The 7,023-nt window shown below is 38.6% G+C and overlaps 1 pseudogene; it reads right to left on the bottom strand.

Annotated features, from left to right (window-relative positions):
- Window positions 1-872: 872 nt before the first annotated feature.
- Window positions 873-7,023, bottom strand: part of LOC109959870 (voltage-dependent calcium channel subunit alpha-2/delta-4-like) — a 16,887-nt pseudogene continuing 10,736 nt past the window's right edge.

The following is a 7,023-nucleotide window of genomic DNA, read 5'->3' as shown; positions in this document are numbered from 1 at the left end:
ACCAACTTCTAAGCTGCCCTGTCTGTGCCCTTTTACCTCCAGCCTTTGGGGATTAATTAATTAAATTTGTCAGACATCAGAAAACTTTTCAGTCCTAAAAACCACTAAGCTCTTTTTTTAATGGATCACCCATTGATGCAAATGTGTTTTTGATGTTCTTTAAAGTTTAGCTTAGTCAAAGATTTATGAGATACCTGCAGTGAAGCTGTTCAGTGACAGCAGGCTACTGAAGCATTGCCAGTTATGAACATGTGAATCTGTGTAAACCTTTTTACCCTTAAAACTTCCTCAAGAGAGATGCTGTTATTATTAAATACACCTTTTCATGCAACTAAAACTTAAACAGTAAGCTTGTTTGTCTGTTAGAAGCAACAGACAGTGTTCACAACAGAAGGGAGTGCACTTGCTACCCACTACACACAGACACACACATGTAGATATGTTTTTAGGCAGAGTTGAGGTTTTTGATGTGCTTAGGCAGGATAAAATGGTTATTTTTAGGTCTGAACTGCTGCATGACCCTGTATAATTCACAGGAGGGCAGCACCTAATACTTAGTTCCATACAGCACCACATGAAACTACAGAAGGCCATCAGATCTTCTTTCTTTATAGAATTATAACCTGACCACCTGATAATCTTCTTGTTATTATTTGCACTACTGTCACAGTTTGCACATGGCTTTGAGTTTCTTCATAGCCTATTAGGTTGTACCATCTAGTTTATCCTTATTACTTGAACTCAGTTTTCCTATTCTGTTTATTCTGTGTTTATTCTACCTTTATTCTATTTTAGTTTCTTAAATGGTATGGGCATTCAACTTTAGGTGAGAGAGAAACAGTATTTCGATTTTTCTGTATGTCCTGCACATATAGTGAATTGACAATAAAAATCTTTTATCTTGATCATGAAGAATAATGTGAGGGGGCACTGTTTTATTTAAGAACTAGCCAGTGAGTGATTGTTATAGAAGTTTTCACATTTATTGCTCAACTTTTATGTCTGGATTATGAAGGTTTCATCAGTAATAAAAGTGTTTGACTTCTCACAGAAAAAGCAAACCATTTGTTTTTACCCTTGTTGTTGCAGGCAATCCATTTGACATTTTCAGCAAATGTCATTTCTCGTCCAATTAGGTAGATGAACACTCGAACCTGAAGAGATAATTAAGTACAGTATCTTGTAAGACGTGATAAATCCCACCCATTTGATACTGTGTTTGTCCATGCTATGCTTGTGAGTATATTTGTGTGAGTTCATACGTGTTGTTCTGGCCAGTTAAACTCTTCAAAAACATGCTGGAAGTCCTCCATGGCTCCGTCTGTTATCAGCATAATGGCCTGGTTACAAAGGCTGCCCTGTCCCAGTGCTGTAGCCTAACCCCACACACACACACCCACACACACACACACACACACACATAGTTTACTAGATCTTGAGTAAACAATTTTTGTACAAAAGAAATCAACTGATGTGGTCCTGTGAATTGTGGATATAAAATAAGTGAATCTATTTTTCTATTTCACTGCTCAGAATGGTGCAAAATCTTATAACATGAAATGACCAAGACATGAGATCATGCGCTTACTGTACTTACATTTCAACTGTGACAAAAAAACTTAGGAATATTTCAATTTTCAGCTCATGTTTGGGCACATTTGGTCAAAAAACTGTCAAAAAACAAAAAACAACAGTCTTTGGGTCTCATTTATAGCTTGGCCAAACCAATTCTGACTTACAGTGGGAACAAACATGGTAAAAAGGTGTTTGGGAATGCAGGAACTCTTATATAACAGCCACAAAACAGCAGTTTGCCTTCCTGTTAATGTGTGTGCATTTGTGTTATATGAATTTATGGGTAAGTAGGTCAGTGAACATCTGTAAGCCCGTGCTGTTTTATCTTGCCTGTCTAGACATGTAACCAATCAAATTGCTTGCTACGAGATCATGTGACCTACTTAAACTTCAGCGGCCAGTGACCTCACAGGATCTGCGACAATGTGATGGGGAGTGAAAGTAGGGCAGCAATCCAACACATAATGCACACTCACACACAAACACACTGGGCCTGAGTAGGAGCTGGGATATACAAAACAAGGAACAGATGAAGAAGATTAAAAAATGAATAAAACCAGCAGTGAAACAATGAGATAGTAATGATGTCATACTACATGTATATAAAAAAAAGAACACAAGAAAAAACAAATGCCAAGGTCTTGTGTGGGAAATGCAGGAGGAGATGGAGGACAAAGACAAAGGATGAGGCGGGTGAGATAAAGAAGAAAGAATCAGGAAGAAATCTGCAATCTTAAAACATTAATAGAGAAAGAGCACAAACACATGAACACAAACTGGATCCCAGGGTTTCATAAGTAACTCCTGTAACAAACGGGTTGAGACCCTGAGAAAGTGCGTTCACAGTGATATTTTAACTGTGATGTAATGAGAACGTAATCTTTCTCTTTAGAGGATTAGTGAGATAGCTTACGATTAACAGGTTACCAGTGGTTAAGTGAATTAATTAGCTGTGAGCCGGTGTATGTGGCTTTGATGTGTGTGTTTGTCTGTGTGGTACCTCTCTGTCTGATCTACATGCACCAGTGTGCCCTTGAAGCAGGGCTCCATGTAGCGAACATAGACACTGTACTGGAGAGAGAAACCAAATATATGACCCAATAGTCGATGAACCAGCTGTTCAACAGTCAACATTATTAACATTTAGAACAATTAAGAGTTACTGAAATTTGACTACCCCCAAATTCCTCAAATCACTCAGTGACCCTAGACACCTCTTAACTATTGTATATTAGATTTATTCACTCAAGCCAGCATCTACTTTTGTGAAAGCAGTTCACTGTTACAATAGTCCCTTTTACAATAGTTCTATTGTTTGTTTTTCAAACAGATTTTAATTGTTAAAGTTATATATTTGGATGAGGTCTTATATTCCTGGAAGCTGTTTGTGCATGTCAAAATCTAACAACCATCCAATGAATGCAGAGCGAAGGTGTAACAAAAGCAAAGCACAAACAGAAGAAAACTATTAGCCAGGTTACCAGGAACCAAAAAAGCCCTTAAATCAGAAAGTTCACAGGGCAGAGTCCAAAATGAAAACCAATGACAGGAGCAAGAACATACAAGTGTCAGATGAGGTAACCAGATGAACTAGCAAAAGACTGAATGTACATAATAGGTGTGAGTAATAGGGACAGGCTGGTCAGGTAAAGTGCATGGAAACAGAGACCTAAAACAGGTCAGAAGTGTAATAGAAAGTAATGTCCAAGACAGGAAGTGTGTCAGATCATAACAGACTTGGATATCTCCCTGAAAAAAAAAAGTCAAGTACTGATTTTAATTTTGCTACTTGGTCACTCAGTTAAAAGGAGTGCATCTTTAAAAACAACAGCTGAGGGTCAGCAGGTTTCCAGGCACTGTGTGATTACACAGACAGCAATACCAGGATAAACCACGCTTACTGCACCGATTTGTAGTAGTAAGGCTGCACACACAAAAAACCCTGAAAAACAAAAATGAATTTTGAAGCTTTGATGTTACTGAAAGTGAATATTTGATGTCTGTATTTGTGTTTATTTTGCATAACTGGGTTCTTTTGCATGTATTTCCCCCCGTCCCTATACTGTACCTGCGTGTGTGCATTTGTGAGTTAAGGTGTTACTCTCTATGCTCATCAGGATTTAGATGTGTGGCAATGATTTCTACTTACAGCTATGATGTTAACAAAGTCATTTTCTCCCAGTGTGTCCAGGTTTGTATTGATGGTGTGTTTGGCTATGGTCATTCTGAGTCCTTTTCATACTACCACATTTATCACATCTTTAGGAGATGTGGCTGCTTGTATGTACCTAAAGAGAAAGAGAGAGAGAGAGGGTTGAAGAAGAGAGCAGTGAAGGCAATTTTAACACAGTATAAACCAGATAACACTCAAGTATGAATGCAAACTTTATGTCATTTACCAGTAGTGTAGAGGAGCAGACAGAGTCAACAGAGTTCAAGCCTTATCTTTTTATTTGTTCCTCTGTTCTTCCATCTATGCTTCCCTTTATTTCTTTATTATCACCCTTTGATTTTCCAAGTTCATTAACATCAGTAAGATTTTCCACTACACCACATGTGATGAGCGACTTTCCAGATCTACAGCATGTTCGGTGTGAGGACAGAATCACTGGGATTCCCTTTACTGTTACTCAACTTGGAAGTCCTTTTACTCTGAAGACATATGACAGAAAAGCACAGGTGTAAATATCTGCTTTGGTTTTAGAAGTGGTGGGCCACACAATTCGTACCTGGGGCATCAGTGGGGACTAACCCATCTTAATTCACCTCTTAATACCACCACTGTACGTTGCAATTATAGAAACCATCAATACTATACAAAAACGCAATATAATTAGCATTGGATTACAGAGAGAAAGAGGTATTTCGCGTATTAAGGGTGAATACCATTTTTATTAAAGCAAGAAACCCAGTTAAGACAACTCCAAACCTCTACGCTACAACCGCAACTGTGCCACATACATCATCTGGAGCAGTTCAGAATCAATATTTATCTAATAACATGACAAAAACATACAAAATTTAAATTAAATACATCATACTCACCAGAGATGCTATTTATTTATAGACAAAATCCATCCTCCTTTCTTTGTGTAAGAAGACTTCAATGACTCTGATCTCTGCGTTTTACTTCCATCAGTAAGTCCTTTTCTAGTTTTGCTCTGACCAACCAATCAGAGGACAGAAAAATGCTGATATTGTAGGCCAACTAGCTGGCCCTGTGAGGCGTATTTGAAATCTGATTGGTTAAAGAAACAGTCCCATTGCTAACATAGTTTAAGATGAAAAAACCTCTGGTGAACTGATGAAGCCTCTTGGATGAGAGGTGAAACGTCTTTGACCTAGAAATCCAGTCCAGTTGATTTTTTCTAGGTTTTTTCAGTTTACTATGACCTGGATGACTGAGAATCTGCACAGACATGTAACATAGTTTAAGTTACATCGGCCAGCACTACTGATTCTGAAGACCCTGGGCTGATTAGATTGACATGGCAACACATACAGGCTGACATCCACATACACATACTGGAAGCAGTGCAGCCAAGAGAAACACTACAAAATGACACAACCACTGAGTTTTAGGGTCTGGTGTCTTGTATGCTGGCTGCCTCACTGTCATGGCTTGAATAGAAGTCTACAGAAGATGTGCAAGCCAGTCTTGAAAATGTTGTATGCCATTACCATATAGACTAAAATGTGCCTTTGACACAGGTATCTTCTTTTTTGGGTTTGATGGACCACAAAGTAAAGATCGCAATTGCAACAATCTGACTGAAAACAACTGATACCAGCAAAGGCTGACAAATACAAATGTTTAGCATCACCTCACAGCTTCTATTAAAAGTAGCACTTGGGAGTAAATAAAAGCAAAACTGCACTAAATGGGTAAAATCACTGAATCAGGAGCATGTACAGCTAGTCAGAAAAACCTCACTCACTGACTGAATCTGGTGCAGATTCAGTATTTGGACAAATCACTGCTGAAAAAACTAGCGGCAACATGCCAGACACACTGAAAGAAACTACAGGTGTTGTCATCATAAAACATCAACGAAACACAAGACATTGAGTCAGACAGGAATATGGACTTACCAATTTCTGTTTCTACAATCAAAGGTGACCACACCATTTTCAACTGGAATCCAGTGGATCCCTGAAGAGAGTCAGAGACAGGGATTTAGCAAATGATGGTTAGATGGCAAAACACTACTTGGCTGGCTCATTGGATGGATGGATGGACAGGCTTACTGGTAACAGACTGTCAAATAAGGGAGTGATGGATGAGTAAAACAAGCAGTGTCACAAATTCTCTGCTAATTATCCATCTCACACACATAGACACTCATGGAAAAAGTCATCAGCAGCCATAGTGCAGCTATAGACTGAGTCATCCTGTTTGACCAACAGTACAGATTCGTCAGTTGCTGTGTAAGTATACTGTACTGTTTGGCTTGTGCAGCTGAATGTTTATCGACAGCTTGGCTCATGTAATATTAACACAGCGATACTGTAACACTGAAGAAAGTACAACTGAAGATGCTGGAATTTTAGGAAGCACGTGTGATATCTTAAATACAAGAGACCACAATGTTTATGTACCTGGGTAGAGCCTGAAGAAGCCCGTAGAACTGCCAAAGTACTGCCAGGTGAGAGTTGGTTCTTTCTGATAGTTATCAATGAACACTTCATTCAGAGCCTCAGACATATAGACTCCATTCAGAATGTCTGGATCTATCAAAAAAGGAATGAAACAGTTATTCTACTGACAATCAGATGCATTGAACAGTATACACAAGGTAATGCAGACTTCATGTGTGCTACCTCTGTTGTAGACATTAGTCGGGACTTGTATGTTACTTTGTTGTGTGTTGACTGGCGGTTTATTGAAGTGTTCATTCTCCTCCAGGGGGAATTCTCCTCCCAGAGGCACCTGGTTCCCATCCTCATCCACTGTGTTGATTAGCATGGAGTTATAATAGTCAAACTAGATGAGAAAAAAAAAATTGAGTGATGACTTTATATACATTTTTATGATTATGGACTATTGAACACGTTTAAAGATGTGGATTCTACAGTATGCAGTGACATCTTTCTGTAGCATCAGTCTGTACAGAAACCTCGGTTAACTTTGCAGATTTGCTGCGAGCATAAATGGAGGTCTCCAATGAATGAGGTGTAAGAAGAAAAATATGTGACACTTGTGCATCTTTAACCTTGTTATGGTGTGACTTGCTGCACTGTTACTACAGCATGTGGATGCCAACAAATGCCACTAAAGAAGGGTTATTAATAGATTTGGGTATAAATCACTGGTTACTTTTACTGTAGAGTATGTTGAAGCTCAAAATCAAAAATTGTGCAAAGAGGTTTTTATACTGAAGCATTTTGTCACATACCTCCGGTGTTTCATTGTACTTGTGGTAAAAATCAGCATCCTCTGCTGCTTCT

Source organism: Monopterus albus, unplaced genomic scaffold (assembly GCF_001952655.1).
Source record: "Monopterus albus unplaced genomic scaffold, M_albus_1.0 scaffold41.1, whole genome shotgun sequence".
Classification (NCBI taxonomy): domain Eukaryota; kingdom Metazoa; phylum Chordata; class Actinopteri; order Synbranchiformes; family Synbranchidae; genus Monopterus; species Monopterus albus.
This window is presented reverse-complemented; position numbering and strand designations above follow the sequence as displayed.